We start from the raw sequence: 16079 nt of genomic DNA, 5'->3' as shown, positions 1-16079 counted from the left end.
TTCAGCCTCAAGAGATGGAAGAAAGAACTGTCTGCTGCTTGTGCTCTCTGCCCACTGTGAGCTTCTGTATTCCTGTATGTCACTGCAGTGATAGGCATGTACCTGCTGCAGCACCTGACCCTCCATGTGGGCGCTGCTATTCAGCCTCATGTCTTCCTGTCTGAGCAGCATCTTCCCAGTCAGCAACTCTGCTTTTAAAGACAGCAACATTTCTGTTATACAATTCAAAGACTACTCCTTTTCGTTGCTGAGCGGCATTCCACTGTGTAGACAAGTCCCAGTCTGTCTGCCCCTTTCCCTGCCGATGGACTAGTGTGATATTTTCTGGTTTGGGTCCTTACAGGAAAAACTGAATTTTGAAATTTTCTTATTTTGGAGAAAAGATTGTGTGTGTGTGTGTGTGTGTGTGTGTGTGTGTAGGTAGGTAGGTAGACAGGCAGATAGATGACAGATGAGAAAAGGAAGGAGGAAGACACACAGAGAGGAGAGAGCATGAGAGAGACACACACACACACACACACACACACAGAGAGAGAGAGAGAGAGAGAGAGACAGACAGACAGACAGACAGACAGACAGACAGACAGACAGACAGACAGACAGAGCATGAGAGAGAGATAGGGAGCAGTATAGTAGCCTCAGATATTTGCCCTGCTTGAGTGTGACTGGCCAACAGTTCCCCCCTGACACCTCCTGACTGTATATACTTTGGCTTCTTACAGGGCCTAGTTGAGGCCCAATTAGCTGTGTTTCTCCAGTGACCATGGGACATTAACTCTTGATTGCAGCCTTGGATCAGACTCTTCCCCTTTTGAAACTAAGCAAAGTGGGGGTTTCTGCTTAAGCAGAGTCAGAGGAGGATTACCAGTGGTCATGCATAATTTATGTGGCTTTTGTGGGGCCTTGAAAGAGGCCCTGGCATAATCTGGAAACTGAATTAGATTTGTGAACTGAAATGCTCTGGTGCCCAGTTTCCTTCCAGGGGAGCCCATACTGCCTTTCTTGGCCAGTATGACTCAGTTTCTCCCTACCAAAGGCATCTGAACTGCCAGCCTTGCCTGTGCTAGTGGGACCTTGTGCTCAGCTTGAGGCTGCCTGCTGCTCTCCTGGAGGTATCCCTGACCACATGCTCTGTTCTCAGCAGGGAACCAGGGCCAGATCTTCCCCCACAGCTCCTCCATTTCTGCAAAGAACCAGGAAAAGACTTGAGCTGACTCTTCCACGCCTGTGTGTGGTTGGTGGCCCTCCGAACCGCTGCAAACAGGGCTGTGTGTCTTTAAGAAGCAAACACCAATGCGAAGCAGGCTGCAACCCTGGTGGTTGCTAAGGCTCTTTCTCTCTCTCTCTCTCTCTCTCTCTCTCTCACTGCCCAAGTGTCTGAATCTCGGCTTCAGATGAGTGTGGCCTGCTGGGATTTGGGCTGCCAGTTTAATTAGTGTTCAGTAATTTCAATAATGAGTGACAATTCATCCGGGCTTTTAGGTTGGTCTTCTGTTCAGCAGCAAATCAATAATCCACAGTTTTTCCCTTCTTTAAAGACAAGGAAGTGGCATGTGAGCTACATCAGATGAGAAAAATAAATGAGGAAGCGCCTGAGTCCCTCAGTAACTTGAGAGGCAATTGGTTTTAATGGTGTGGGCAGCCTCCCCAGCTTGTTGATGTTATTGAAGGAGCAAAGGTCATTAGGAACTGGAAAGAGGCGCTCACATCCTCGCGGTAAACAGTTTGCCCTGGCTGTAACCATAGTGATTTGGGTAAATGAACACAGGTATACGGATTACTACCCTATTCCCCAGGCTGCCTGTATTATTGCCTCTGAAGATATAAAAACAATTGAGGCTAATTGTATGAGAGAGAGTTTATTACAAACACAAATGGAAAGAGAAAAAGATAACCAGGCATGTTCTTTCTGAGGCTCCCCACCTGGCCCCTGTACCTTCATGTGCCCTGTGTAACCTGTACTGCCTTGGCTTCAACCCAAGGTCACTACTGGTTTGTCCAGTCTGTCAGTGGGAAGATGCCCTCAGCTGCACTGGGGATGATTCCTTCTTGTCTTTGGAGGGCCTCCTCTAAGTGGGCGGTCATTGGGCTCTGAAGCGCGATCAGAACTCGGGCAATTACTTGTTTGGCTGCCGGTGGCTCCTCAGAGCCGAGGCGCTTCAAAGCCAAGGAAAGACATTTATCTCTGTGATGAAGACATGGGGGTACAGTCTCTCCCCAGCCAGTGGCTGAGAAGTCCCCCGCATTATGGTGGGGACCCTGCCAGCTAGAGCTGCAGCTTTTTTTTGTAAACTGGTGTGCTCTCTTTTGTTGCAGCTACAAAGAGGTTTCATAAGGTGTTGTGATTTGCAGTATACAAACCCATTAAAAAAACACCAATGAAGTCACCAGCTGGGAAGGTCAAGTCTAATGAGGTGGGCTGTTGTGAGGAGTGCCGCTGCACAGCATCCCTGATGTAGGCTAGAGGTGCTCCAAGTGAACAGCGCTTATAATTATGATCATCTGACACTTCTCATTCACCTCCGGTGCTATTTTTTTTTTCCCCTCACAAGAGAACAGATTAATTGTGTATCAACTGATATACATAAAAAGTGTTTGATAGAAGGCTTAATAAAGTAACATTAAATAGGCAATCCCACTGAAATTCTAATGTGTGTATTCTTAATTAAATTCCCTGGCATGGTACAGCCATTCAGGTACATTCTGGTTGCTTCTGCACCTACCAGATGAGCCTTGAAGATGGTGGAAAGGAAGACAGCTGCACCAAGAAGTCTCTCATTCCTCCCTCCCCTCTGCCCAGACAGGAGCAGGCTGAGCAGGAAAGGAAGATTGAGCACCTGGTCCAGGTGTGGCCTGGGCTATTGTTAGAATCCGAGTCTACCTCAGGCCCTGGGCTGTTGCTCCTAACAGAATCTTTTGTGTTTATTAGCCCTGAGTTTTATATTATTACTCAGTGTCAGGTGAGACACTGGAGATGAACTGAAGTAAAGATACTTTGAAAAGAAAATAATGAAGGAGAGGAGGAAGGTAAGGTTACTTTTATAAAGAGGAGGAAGTAGAGGAGGAGGAGGAGGAGGAGGAAGTGGAAGAGGAAAAGGAAGAGGAGAAGAAGAAAGAGAAGAAGGGCAGCTATGAGGAGGAGGAGGAAAGGATGGAAGAAGCAGAAATGAAGGAGAAGCAGAGGAGAGAGTAAGGTTATGGACTAGGAAAAGAAGAAGAATTAGGAGAGGCATGCTCAGCAGTCCTGGCTATATCCTAGAGAGTAACTGTTGAGCTAGAGCAGAATAAATATGTGTTTAAAACCCACATGTAGAGGTAATGAGGCGACCTGATTCATTAACTGCCTTGAAGTAGTCCGCAAAACCTCTCTCCCCTCTGCGCCGTGCCATCCCATCCACCCCACCAGCTGGCTTGGGCTGTGCTCCTTCCGCTGCCCAATATTGCTGCCATGGGGGATTGGCAGATTTCTCCCCACAGGCCCTGCAGGCCTACATGGAACTCGTGCTAAGTGGGAAAACAGGACAGGTAAGTCAATGTGCTTTTGCCCAAAACCCCGCCTGGAAGCAATCACAGTCTTGAGAAAAAAAAAAGACAAAAGATACTGCTGAGATGCCCAAGAAGAGGAATGAGTCCAACGTAGCCATACGCCTTGCCTTGTGTCCAGCTTCCCTGTGTACATTGGAGGGGACTTTCCCAGATATCAGGAAGGCCTGGGATGAAGGGTGCTACCTAAAGGGCCTAGGAGGGCTGGGAGGACCTGAATGTCACCGTAGGGAAGAACATTCCAGAGCTCCCCATGCCTACCCTGGGCATAGCACTGTGAAGTGGCACCCTAGTAGCAGCCGAACAATGACTGCAACCAGGCTCTGCATCATGGAAGCTGTGAGGTCCCAGGCTGAACACTGAACCCAGCCAAAACTCAGTTTCCCTTCCTGTAGAGGAGCTAATATTCCTCTTTCCCAGGCGACTCATCTCTGGAACATGCCACTATGCCAGGTGTCACTTGACACCAAGAAGAGGTTACCTGCCAGCCTTCCTAGAGCTGATGTCCCAGGGAGGGGACAATGGACAGACTATACTCTGATGCTCAGTACCCATGAGCATTGTGGAAGGATAGAAAACACAAGTCCAGGGTTCTCCAAGACCTCTCTCTTCACCTGGTGCTAAAGGAAGAAGCCTGGGATAGGTGCTGAAGGCCAGGGCAAGGAAGCTCAAGGGCATGAGCAGTAACCAAAAGTCCTGGCCCTTCAGGGAGGCCAGCGCTGGGCAGCAGAAGATATAGAAGCTACGAGAGCCTCTGGGGATGCATGGCAGGGGATGACCACAGCAGCTTCCTATTAGAAACAGGAACTTTTTCCTATTAGAGTCTGCCAGATGCATAAATCTGAGACGAACATTTGCTACAGAGTGGGGCTCAGTCCAACCTGAGCTACTGAGTGACACCTGGCCTCAAACAAACAAGCAGGCAACCCATCAGACAAAAATCTAGAAACACTACAGTACAAAACAAAATAATAACACAACAAAACAAGAGACTAGTAGTGTAAAGCCCTGGCTGCCTCAGCTAAAGCTGAGAGGTGTTGGCAAGATGGCAACAAGAAACTGGGCTGAAGATGGTAGATGAGACTCGAGCTTGACCCTGGCAGCAGTAACTACCCTATGGACCTTTGAATGAAACTCCTGGAAACCTCGTTTCTAGAACGCATACATGCTACTCCTTGGATTAGGAGTACAGGGTTTTTTCCTTTTCTGAGGTAAAGCAGGGATTGCTTCTCCCAAGTCCCCTTCCTGTCAGAGGCCAGGGAAGGCAGGTAGGCCTGTGCAGCATTACTGGGCCTGTCTAGAAGTTCCATAGCAGATAGGTGCTCAGTTCTCACAGTGTACTTGGCCCTCTGCCATCCGTTCTCAGCCTGGAATGCTATAGACCCAGCCAAGAGCATTATGGTCAAATGGGCCTCTGGTAGGAGATACTACAAGGCTAGCCATAAGTCTTACAGAATGACATATTTCCTAAGCTAACCTTGGCTCAACCACTGCCTGCCAAGTAAGGTCACTATGCTTATGTCACTTAGCCCATCCTGCAACACCCTTCCTTTTTTGTCTCCCCCCATTCCTGAGTTCCACGGAGTTTTATGCAGTTGAAGATGAGCTATGGGTTGTTCTCTTAAACATACTCCCACCTCCATGCTTTGGTCCTAACTGCCCAGATCATCACTCATCCTATAAACCTTGAAGCTATCCCTGAGCCTGAGTGCCCAGAATTAGCAGTAGGACCAATGTTTACATCACAGCAATGGCTAGGTGGAAACTATACATCAGCAGGTGCTCAGGATGGACTGTCCCCAAGTGGCCAGATGCTCAACATTATGGAGAGAAACAGTGATCCAAGAGGAGAGCTCACAGTAGCCAGAATGGCTCACTTCCTAAGGTGCTTTGGGTAGCTGGGAAGAAACAACTCTAAGCTGTGGGGGCCCTGGGATGAGAAGCCAACAGAACCTAGAAGATGATCAGGTGGCCAGTTTAGTGAGTGGCTCTGAGAACTCTACCTGTCCATGAATGGATGCCAGTGGGGTTGCTGCTGCCTCCTGCCTGCTGACACTAACTGTACCCAAGGCAAGAGATAGCCACTGAGTACGCGTGGCCTGCAGCCTAGATCTATTGAACCCTTGAGATAGGAGATACTGCTTCTGAGTGTGTTCAGATTCAAACCACACAGCATCTTTTCTTAGCCTTGTGGACATCATGATTACAGCCCTTGTTTTAGGTCTAGGAAACTTAAGCATAAGAAGCACGACCTTAGGCCAAAAGGGTTTTCTGTTTGTTTGTTTGTTTGTTTGTTGATGTTCATTTGTTTGTTGTATGTTTGTTTGTTTTTAGTATGACCTCATACATACTAGACAAGTCTCTACTACTGAGCTCTCCCATGCTGAGCTGCTTGTCTCTCTGCAGGATATGGCAGAACCTGATGATTTTCCCTATGAGCATAAAGTCCCGTTCTCCTCAATCCAGGCCCTGCTGGGAGCAGCAGCACTCTCAGACATCCCCTCGGCAAGCCCTATGTCCCTAGGCAATCCACTCACAGCAAAATCTAAAGTGTAAAACAAAGAGGAACATGTTAAAGACTCAAACTGCATTTTGAGATGGCTTAAGCTTTGTAGAAGTGGAAGGGACCAGGACACACAGGGTTTGGCCTGGAGCTGACTCAACAGTGGGGACTTCCCTAGCCTCAGCCTCCACTTCTATGTGACAGCCCAGAAAGAGGGTTGGTGACACAGATTGGTTTTCTGGAACTCAAGAACTGCACTGGGAGGTCACACAGTTGGGCTCTCTCTGCCGGGACTACAGAAGTGAGCATCTAGGAGAGGAACTCAGGATTAGGGTGCTTAGGAAGGAGCCTGGGAGGATGTTAGTCATTGAGTAGTTGCCCTTCTAGTCTGACTGCCTTGCTCTCCCATACTTGAGTTCCTTGCCTCTCAGAACCCGATGACTTTCCCTATAAGCTTAAGTTTCATTTCTCCTGTGAAGCAGAAAGACCATAATCCAGGCCCCATTGGGAGCAGCGGCACTCTTAGACATTCCCTTGGCAAGCCCTAGACACTACTATATTAGAGGTAGCAGGTACCTAATATGTGCAAGGTACCACACCTACTGTGTATGGGGCATATGCTTCTGAGTGTGAGGAACGACTGTCCACTGTGTATATGTGTATTTACTGTGTGGCAAGGTACTGAACCTGTGGTAAGGCATGAACACTCACTGGGAATGACTATTAAGCACTCACTGTGTGTGAGGCAAAGCACCTACTGTGTGCAGGGAAGCATATTTCCTGTGAACGAAGATCAGGGCATAAAATGCATGGTAAATGACTGCAGTTGGCATTCAGAGATTTCTCACCACCTCCTAGATCAGCTGGCACCTGAATGCTTTGCTCAGGAGGAAAGTAGAACCTTCGTTCCCTGGTTGTTGGATTTGTTTTTTCTTTCTTTTCAGAAACAGGAAATGCTAGAGATGTTTCCAGAAGGAATATTTAGAGCATGGCCGTTGGTTTTGCAGCCGCAGTAGCAGGAAAGCTTGAGAACAGGACAATGAGAAGCGTCTCTGTAATCCTGCCACAGCATGGTGAGGAGAGCAGAGCAGAGAAGGGGCTTCTCAGCCTGCCCCTACTGGACAGACTTGAGTTCTCAATCCCTTGTCCTAAAATAACAGCCTTCAAAGAGATGACATCTAGCTTGGTAGTGGTGTCACATGCCTTTAATCCCAGCACTTGGGAGGCAGAGGCAGGCAGATTTCTAAGTTCGAGTCCAGCCTGGTCTACAGAGAGTTCCAGGACAGCCAGGGCTACACAGAGAAACCCTGTCTCGAAAAACCAGAGACAGAGAGAGAGAGAGTGAGAGAGAGAGAGAGAGAGAGAGAGAGAGAGAGAGAGAACAAGAGAGAAAACAAGAGAGAGAAAGAAAACAAGAGAGGGAGAGAGAGAAAGAGAGAGAGAGAGAGAGAGAGAGAGAGAGAGAGAGAGAGAGAGAGAGAGAGAGAAAGAGAGATGACATCAATGCTGTTTCTCCCCTAATGACCATTCTTTCTCTTTCCTCCCTTTCCTTCTTGGGATATCCTGGACTGCAGGCAGCAAGGTCCCCCTCATCACAGGTCCAGAGTGACTCCTATTGGTCTTGTATCCAGGGTATGGGAGGGGCCCCGTAGGTGAGGCCAAGTAGGGAGGAAAAGAGCTATGCAGAGAGCAGTGGCTCCCAAGGCATCTCTGTTGGCAATTTCTACCAAGTTCATGGTTCCAGTCAGAGGGAAGCAATAAGAACTTCGGCTTTGTTTTCAGTATGTGCCCTGGAGAATTAGGAGGCAAAGGCAGGGGTGGGGCCACAGCTGGAAAGGAAGGGCAAAAGTCATTCAGGCATTTGGGAAAGTGTCACTTTAAAATATGAGGGGACCCCCTCAGGCTTCCAGGCAGGGCCAGCCCCCTGCTGATGTGGAAAGGAGCTGGTGGAAAAGAAAACCCACAAGTAGCCAGGATTGAGACTAGGCCAGCCCAAAGAGCTCCGCCCCCCTCTCTTTTTTGAAAGGGAAGAAAGAACTGCTATTCTAAAGCTACCTCACCCCTGTACACACACCAACACACAGGAAGAGCATGCATTTGTTGGTGTATGGGAACATACACTAGAGTAACCATATGCAAGAATTCACCTTCATGCTTAGACATGACACCAACCCTGTTGCCCTAGAAATATGGAACCAGCAAGTTTCTACTTGAACAGTGACTTTGGGAGCAAAAGGAAAGTCTATCATGTGATCATGAGTCGAAGTCAAAAACTGGCTCCCAATGGGGTCAAATGATCAAATTTCATAAGCTGACTTGGACCAGAGTCATGTGTGTGGCTCTTATAGCCCAAAATTGTACTTTTCTTCCCCCTCTAATATCTACCAAACAGAACAATGAGGGCCTTTGAAATTCCCCAGAGACCTACTATTAAAACCACAATTTACAACTGCACCATACCATCTAATGTGTTAACCAGGTGTTCGGTGTTATTGTTTGAAACTCTACCTTGGTTTAAATCAAATGAAGAAAAGCCAAAAGTCCAATTAAAACCCACATTGCCTCTTTATCGAGGGGAGGTGAAAGACATTCATTACAGAGTTAATGGCAGAAGTCTCATAAAATGCTAGGCCATCCCTTTTTCTTCCAGGCTCTGATTTCTTGCTTAGAGCCTCACAGCTCGCTGGCATTTCCTGTTCTTAACGGGGAGTTTTGGGGGGGGGGGTCACTAAAATAAACCTAAGAATTTCTGGCTTAATTGTTGTAGCATGTAGGACACTCTGGCAGAATTTGACAATTGAATGTTGTCACGGGGTATTAAGATCCTGCAGTGGGCCCATTTAGCCGATTATTTCATAGACTGTCCCTTAATACCTTCCAGGCTCTAGCTGCATCCTCCCTGCCAACATGTGTCCATTGTATTTAATACATCAATGACAACAAATTTATGTTGCTAAGCTCAAAAAAAAAAGGAAAGAAGCAAACCCCACCGAGAGCCTCCCTGGACTGCCCTTGTAGACACTGACCAAGCAAGGAAGAATTCTGCTGTCTTCACAAGGAGGTAATGACTTCCAGACTTAAAGTGCCTGTCTTTGTCTTTGGTCATTTTTCACATTCCAACTTGATCCCAAACGCCATGTTCCTTTGTGCCTGCGATTTTCTACTTAGATGTCATGACCACCTCCCCTCCTGTCATTGAATCTTCTCTGAGCCTTGATTCTGACTTTTCCTGCCATTCCCCACAGATGCTCCTCGCTCATTGGCAGCCATGCCTGGATTGCCTGGAAGTGTCTCGCCCAGTTCCCGTCGACTCTTCTTTTTATAAAGGACTGAGAACAGACAGCAGGATATTTTTTTTCTGGCCTCCTGGCTGCTGTACTGAAATAAAAAGATAATCTGATAGATCAGATCCATTTTTCTCTTTTCATAGAATTTGTGAAGCTTGGGGGGGGGTGTCAGTTACACCACATCTGTTCCCCTTTACGCCTTATTTAAGAAAATAACTCTTGCCAGATTTTTACCCACCCATAATAATTACACCATTTTTACAGATGTGGTTTTTAACAGCTTCATCCTGGCCCCGAAACTTTTATACAATTTGCAATGAATTTGCTTCTTGGCTTGCACTTTGTTATTAGCTGGCAATAAAGAGAGGGAGGTCAAGGAGTCTATTGCCAGAGCTACACCTTTGATGGGTGTTTCCCTAAGCCAAACTCTGAGAAGTGGCCACTGCCATCACCCCCACTCTGTCAGCCTGAGAAACAACACTCTTTGGAGCTTTGGGCACTTGAGCACTGTCCTTGGCAGCTTTCTCCCTCATTGTCTTACTTTAGCCCTTTTTACTCCCTTTCTGAGCCCTAGCCCAGAGTCGGACTGTTCTGAGACCTTGGATGGTGCCCAAGAAGCAGGGATTGCTTTTTCACAATATCCAGCCTGAAGCTAAGGCCCAAGTGAATGTACCCCAGTGTTATGGGCCAGTTGTTGACTTTAAGAGGACAAGTAGGCCGTATGAATAGTGTTGGACAGTGCCCTCACACTGTGTACCAAGTGGAGTCACATACAAAGCCAACTCAGCATTGAGTTCAAACAAACAGACAAAAAAAAAATGCACACTGCAGGGGGATTCTGAGAGCAGTATGGGAATGCTTCACGGTGCTTGGATGTTAGCTAGTGTCCCACACATAAGAAAGCAAGCAGTAGACAAGGTGTCATGATACAAGGCAAGGAACTTGTCAGGCCTTTGAGTTGTTCCGTGGTCTTGTAAAACTTGGATGGGAAATATGATTGTCCCCGTGACAGAAAGGTCTACGGCAGAACAGAAGTGCTCAGCTTTTAAGTGTCATAGGCTGGCCATTTTGGAGCTTAAGCCATTCTCTTGTCTTCCCTGTGTATTGTATATTCTGAGAGATTCCAGCTAGAACAAGAAGCAGAGCATCTGCAGCTACATAAGCAGAGGTAGAAAAGCCCAGAGTGTTCCCCAAGGGTGTGCGATGGGTTCCAGCTTCCTGAGAGCCACCTAAAGACAAGGCCCAGTACAAGCAAGCAAACCTCAAGACCAATGGGCAGAAAAAGCTACACATGGCACCTGGACCAGCACAGGTTCCCTCTCCACAGTCACAGGACAGGGAAGCCTGGGCAGCTGACTATCCTCCCCAAGATGCCCGATGGCCACAAAGTGGCTTGGTTTTCCTACTTCCACTGAATTCCACTCACGTTTTCTTCTCTCTTACTGGCACTGGGTCAGCACAAGCATGAAAATTATTTGTTTTCTTGTGTATGCTTTTGTGTATGTGTTTCCTGCTGAAACAGAACAAAAGCAAGCAAGCAAAGCTCATTGTAGAGCCAAATTGTCCTGAGCTGGGGAAGATGGAGAGGAAGTGGTTGTTGCCCCCAGAGATAGGATGGGGGCAGAAGTAAACTTAACTCCATTTCATTCGGACATATTTCTTGACCATCGCTTCTCCCTCTCTTTCCTCTTCCTTTGTCTCCCCCCCTCCTCCTCTCCTAAGATGTCAACCAAAGCCCTCCATTTCCTTAACCCTGCCCAGTTCCAGAAATGTCCATCAAAGCTAAGCCCATAGCAGGAGGAAGCTTAGCAATCAAGTTTATCATCACATCAGATCTCTGGCTCAGCCTAGACTGGGGTGTTTGCTTTTTCCCATACAGGACAGAACTGTGCTGTGCAAAGACAGCACATGTCATAGCATGGAGATCTGCCGGGGCAGCCCAGTGGTGAGGCAGTGAAAGTCTGGGCATGAGAGCTACCGTGCTTCTATTGAGCCTGGTCCTTAGTAGACACCCTTGAATGTGCTCTCTGTTAGGCAATATGGGCTTTCCAAGAACCAGACAGACGGGTTTTCTGTCTAGTGTCTGCCCATAGTAGACATGCAGAACTTTGCATGGAATTAATGATTTTCAAACACCTGGGAGAAAGGTTCACTGTCCTCCCACATGTGACTCCAGAGAGAGGTGGAATAAGACAGTTAGGTAAGGACAGACCTCAGGAGAGATGTCTGCAGGAAAGATCATAGAAGCAGGAGGTAGGCAGCCAGGGGTAAGCAGAAGCAGGCCCCCTGAGTGGCCCAGCCTCCTCCACCATGACATCCCTACCTTCCCAGCCTGCCTCTGGCCTGGAGTTTGTAAGGGTGGTAATTCTCAGTCTTCAGTTGACACAAGTGAGCAGCGAAGGCCAGGCAAACCCAAAGCAGTGAAGCCCCCTTGCTTCAAATGCCAATTTTTGTTATACTTCTCTCCACTGGAAGGCAATAGTTCAGAAGTAAACATTCCGAGTCCTGCCATCGTTTTCTGTTCTCAGAGCCCACTGGTTGCAAAAGAACCCTTAGTGGACTGGAGTCCCCAGGGAAGATCCCAGGGCTTGGTTTGTAGAGTTCCTAGACACTGGCCTAACTCAAGATATTCTGTGGCAAATGGAAAGATCCCGCTTGTGCAGCACTCAGGCTCTGGTATTCTTGTGGGGTGTGGCTGATGAACAATATCCCCTCCTCCCAGTCTGTTCTGACAGAACTTAAGAATCAGAAGCATTAGATAAGAGCAACCTAGGGACCTGACAGCATGGGTCATATAGTATAAAGAGGAGTTCTCTCCAGGGTTTCTAGAAAACTCAAAGATGTGGGGAGAAGCTCAGTTAGCCAGCCTCAGGTGGGAACTGATCCTCCCTGCCCACTGTCCCCCAGCTCAGCCCAGGTCGTTGCCGCTCAGCTAAAGGAATCCACAAGGCCTCACTTGGATGCTCCCAGTGGCTTCTTGGTTTCTGATAGTCAAGCAGCCTGTTAAGGCTATCCTGACCATGTTCTGCTTTCCTGTATACACAGGAACTCAGCACATCCTATTGCTGTCAAGCCCAGGTTGTCCTGTTCACAACAGTCCTGCTTGCCAAAGGCCACGCTAGAGGCCACGGTGCCCGCCTCCTAGGACAGTCTGCTGTTACCCTACCCCCACCCAGACTGACTCTACAGGGGCTCCTAGGCTGCTGCTGGGGGGTTCATGGGCCCTCAGGGGCCGCAGCTGTGTAAGGCCCACGCAGGGCCTGGAGCACGCACAGCCAGTGCCTTGCTCAGGGCTGAAGGGAAGCAGCAGTTTGTCCGCTAATGAATTTAGATGATATTCAGCCTCTGCTGCTTAATTCACTCGGTGGCCTTGGCGTTGCCAACGCTGCGCACAGGGACCCCAAGTAAATCTCCTCGACTCGGTCGGTGTCAGAGTCGCCCCGACAACAGGCAGGCGCCCCGCAGGCCTCAGCGGCCGCTGCCCCTGGCCTAGGCCTCGGCAGGGCCTATGTCCCCAGTGGCCCCCAGCTCCCCGCCCGACAAGGCGAACAGCAGCGCAGGCTGGTGTTCCCGTGCCCTGCTCTGGGTGGTCTGGGCACTGGGGCTGCTTCCGAGCTCATTTGCCTGCAAACGCCCTCACCTTGTCAGCGCCAATAATTATCCAGTCTGCGCTCCTCAGCGCTGCCATTTCTTAAGATTGGATTAGATTGAAGAGGCTGAGGCCTGGCTCCTCTGTGCATTTTCTCAGTCAGTTAGCATAACCACTGGGGGCCTCGCGGAGGCCTACAGCACAGCTACACTAACTTTCTCTCCCCTTCCTTATTACGGAGCTTAATAACAGCAGGCAGTGTATTAATATGTAAGAGATCAAGAGATTATTGATTAGAGTCACTTGCCTAATATCCCCTGTCCGTCATGTAGTTCAGCAATTCTTTCATGATTTTTTGTGTCAGGCCATTTAAATATTCATGACCGGGTTGCTTTGTACCTCCACGGCTGAATTTCTAATTAATCTGTCAAAAGAAATACAATATGCCCGGCAGCCTTATTATTATAAGGGTCAGCTGAAACAGAGATGGCCTGGCGAGGCCTAAGGGGTAATTAATTATAACAATGCCGTGTTTACCTTGTGTGGTACCTGCGGCCTAAATGAGCGCTAAATTAGACTCAAGCCACTCCAGTGCGCGTTTGAAGCCTCCTGGATGTACCAGACTAGATCATAATGACGGAGGAGAGAGGAGAGACTCCGCTATGTAACAACATAATCAGCAATTATAGCTGCGAAATGGGGAGAAGGGGGAATTTTATCTCATTAGAAAAGCCCAAGCAGAAAGTTTTTTTTTTTTTTCTGTCACCAGCTCTTTTCTTTAGAATTCAAATGATTCCACTCTAAAGGTGAGGGATCTCAAATCTAATTCCAGTGCAGATAGCTGGTCTAATTAGTGGTATACTTTGGCTAAAATATGAATGACATTTGTTCCAGCTTGGAGCGGCCTATTAATAGCGGGTGTCAGAGAGACACATTAAGTGTATCATTCGTCTGTCAATTTATCTCTGTCATTATTGTTTCTTTATTTCCTCTGCCACATTATGGTCACTAATTTCTTCTCACTTTTATGAGATTCTTAATGTGGGCCTTTAATGAACTCCAAAAACTCATCCAAACTCTAAAATTAAAACACTAGGCTCCTGTCAGGGTACCTCGGCAGAGTGTAACTTGAATAGTATCATTCTCCTGTCAATTTATTTCCGTCATGATTTTTCTTTATTCCCTGCCACATTATGCCCACTAGTTTAATTCCATTTTTATGTGACTTGTTAATGTGAATTTTAGGTGGCTTTTAATCACCTCCAAATTTGTAGAATATCACAATAAATCATAACTGTACCCCCTCTTATGACAATTTATTTCTGTCATTATTTTTTATTTCTCCTTCCTTATTACAACCCCGTGTTTCATCTCCTACACTGTGACCTTTACATGGCTGCATTTTAAAAAGCAGCACACAGAAAGTTTGCTCTTTCTGAGAAACGGGAAGCAGGAGATGTTGGATGGGTTTGGATTTTGTTCACCTGCCATGGGCCACAGGTGTGTTTTACTTACACCTTGAACTCTGTTCTTGGTTGGCATGGTGCATCTAGTGTTGAACATCGCAGAACAGAGAACAGAACCATGGGTGTGATGAGTAAAAATGGGCACTTTAGATGGACATAGGCAGAGATGACGAATCGAGTTCAGAAGACAACATTTAATTCCAACAATAAGAATCTAAAGATTGTGAGCCTCTGGAAAGAGGAGGCCTCTCTTACACAGGTACCTCACCCCTACCTGAGTGTTCTGGGTTCTTCTTGGTCAAGTCCATGTCTGAGTGCAGAGATTGGCCAAGGATGGTCAAGGATTCAAATCTCTGCTCACATCTGTTATGTGTTTCACATCTCCAAAGAGTAGAAAGATAAATCAGAATAAGGGTCACATTTGGTGGCATGTAAATATTATAGGGAATTAATTTTGCTTTCTACAAATAAAGTTTTATTAGAACACTGTGGGTGTTCATGTATGAATTAGCCATAGCTGCCTTCATGGTCAGGGGAAGAACGGAGTTGCTGCAATAAAAATCTTTTGGCAATACACTGATGATTGATTTCTGGATCAATTCTCTAAGAGCTGTTTGGAATTGTTTTTGTTAGCCTCTTCAGAGAGAGGCTAGCATCAAGGCTTGCCTGGAGATAACAGTTCTGTCTCAGCCTTCAAAGTGCTGGGAACCCAGGTTTGTGCTATATGCCAGGTCTCTGAGAAGGTTCATAGTATCTCACATGCTGGCTCATAGCCAGCCAAGGAAACTGATGCTTACGACTGCAGTGTGGGCTCTATATTCTGGGTGAGCAAATGTATGTCTTGAAGGGGCTTTCATTCATTTATAACCTCAAAAATGGTTTCTGAGCTTTATCTTCGTGAGAAGCATTCTAGGAGTATCAGGCATTTGAGATGTAGAGGGGTTCAAGGCGTAACCCTGGAGCTGATTGACTGAGCTCTACTCCACTATGAAAAATCAAGATTTAAATCTTGTAGAACATAAGACTTCCAGACAGCTCTGCTTAATGTGAATTCGCGTTTCAGAGGCGGTTAGGGCCAGCTGGTCTTTAGGCTACCCAAAAGTTCAGTGTAACAAAGTTTTCAGTAGAACACACAGCACCTTTCAAGGAATATGGTTGGCTTAGTTGTTGGGAATTCTAAAATGTGCCACTTGAAAGATATCCCTCCTCCCCGGAGGAGCTCTGTCCTTACCTCTGATCTTCAAGTCAGTAAGTTACACACAGGGCTCTTACTGGATGGCTTTCTGGTTTTCTTTTTATCTGTAGGAATGAGAGGATCTAAGTATAATATCCACGAACTCTCCATGCCTTGGAACCCATATCTTCTAGGCACAATTTGCCTTGGCCTGGAAAATATTAATAGCCCCCTTATCTGCAGAATCGGGACAGCTGAGTAAATGCTCTGCCCTTTCTATGTGCTGTTGTAGGTGTGTAGGTGTTGTGTTTCTGCTGCTGGAATACTCTGGGGAGTGGGGCCGGCTTTTCTTCCATGATGCTGTCTTTAAGCACTATGGACTCCCAGAGCTGTCTCACTTTCTCACCCAGAAACCGAGCCACCTGCCACCTGTTCTAGCCACTTGGGATGTATCCACAGAGCCTGGCTACACCAGCACACATTATTCTCATTCTCTCTCTCTCTCTCTCTCTCTCTC

The 16079-nt window shown here is 47.3% G+C and overlaps 1 long non-coding RNA gene across 6 annotated transcripts in view; it reads left to right on the top strand.

The window, feature by feature from the left end:
- LOC116103136 overlaps window positions 1–16079 on the top strand; it is a 45390-nt gene that overhangs the window by 19052 nt on the left and 10259 nt on the right. For 4 of the 6 annotated variants that reach the window (XR_004123412.1, XR_004123411.1, XR_004123408.1 and 1 more), the window contains one exon: window positions 8928–9107. The exons of the other annotated variants lie outside the window; for them this stretch is intronic. This is a non-coding gene — a long non-coding RNA (uncharacterized LOC116103136). The remainder of the gene's footprint in view (window positions 1–8927; window positions 9108–16079) is intronic. 6 annotated transcript variants of the gene reach the window in all.

Source organism: Mastomys coucha, unplaced genomic scaffold (genome assembly GCF_008632895.1).
Source record: "Mastomys coucha isolate ucsf_1 unplaced genomic scaffold, UCSF_Mcou_1 pScaffold21, whole genome shotgun sequence".
NCBI classification, from domain to species: Eukaryota; Metazoa; Chordata; class Mammalia; order Rodentia; family Muridae; genus Mastomys; species Mastomys coucha.
This window is presented reverse-complemented; position numbering and strand designations above follow the sequence as displayed.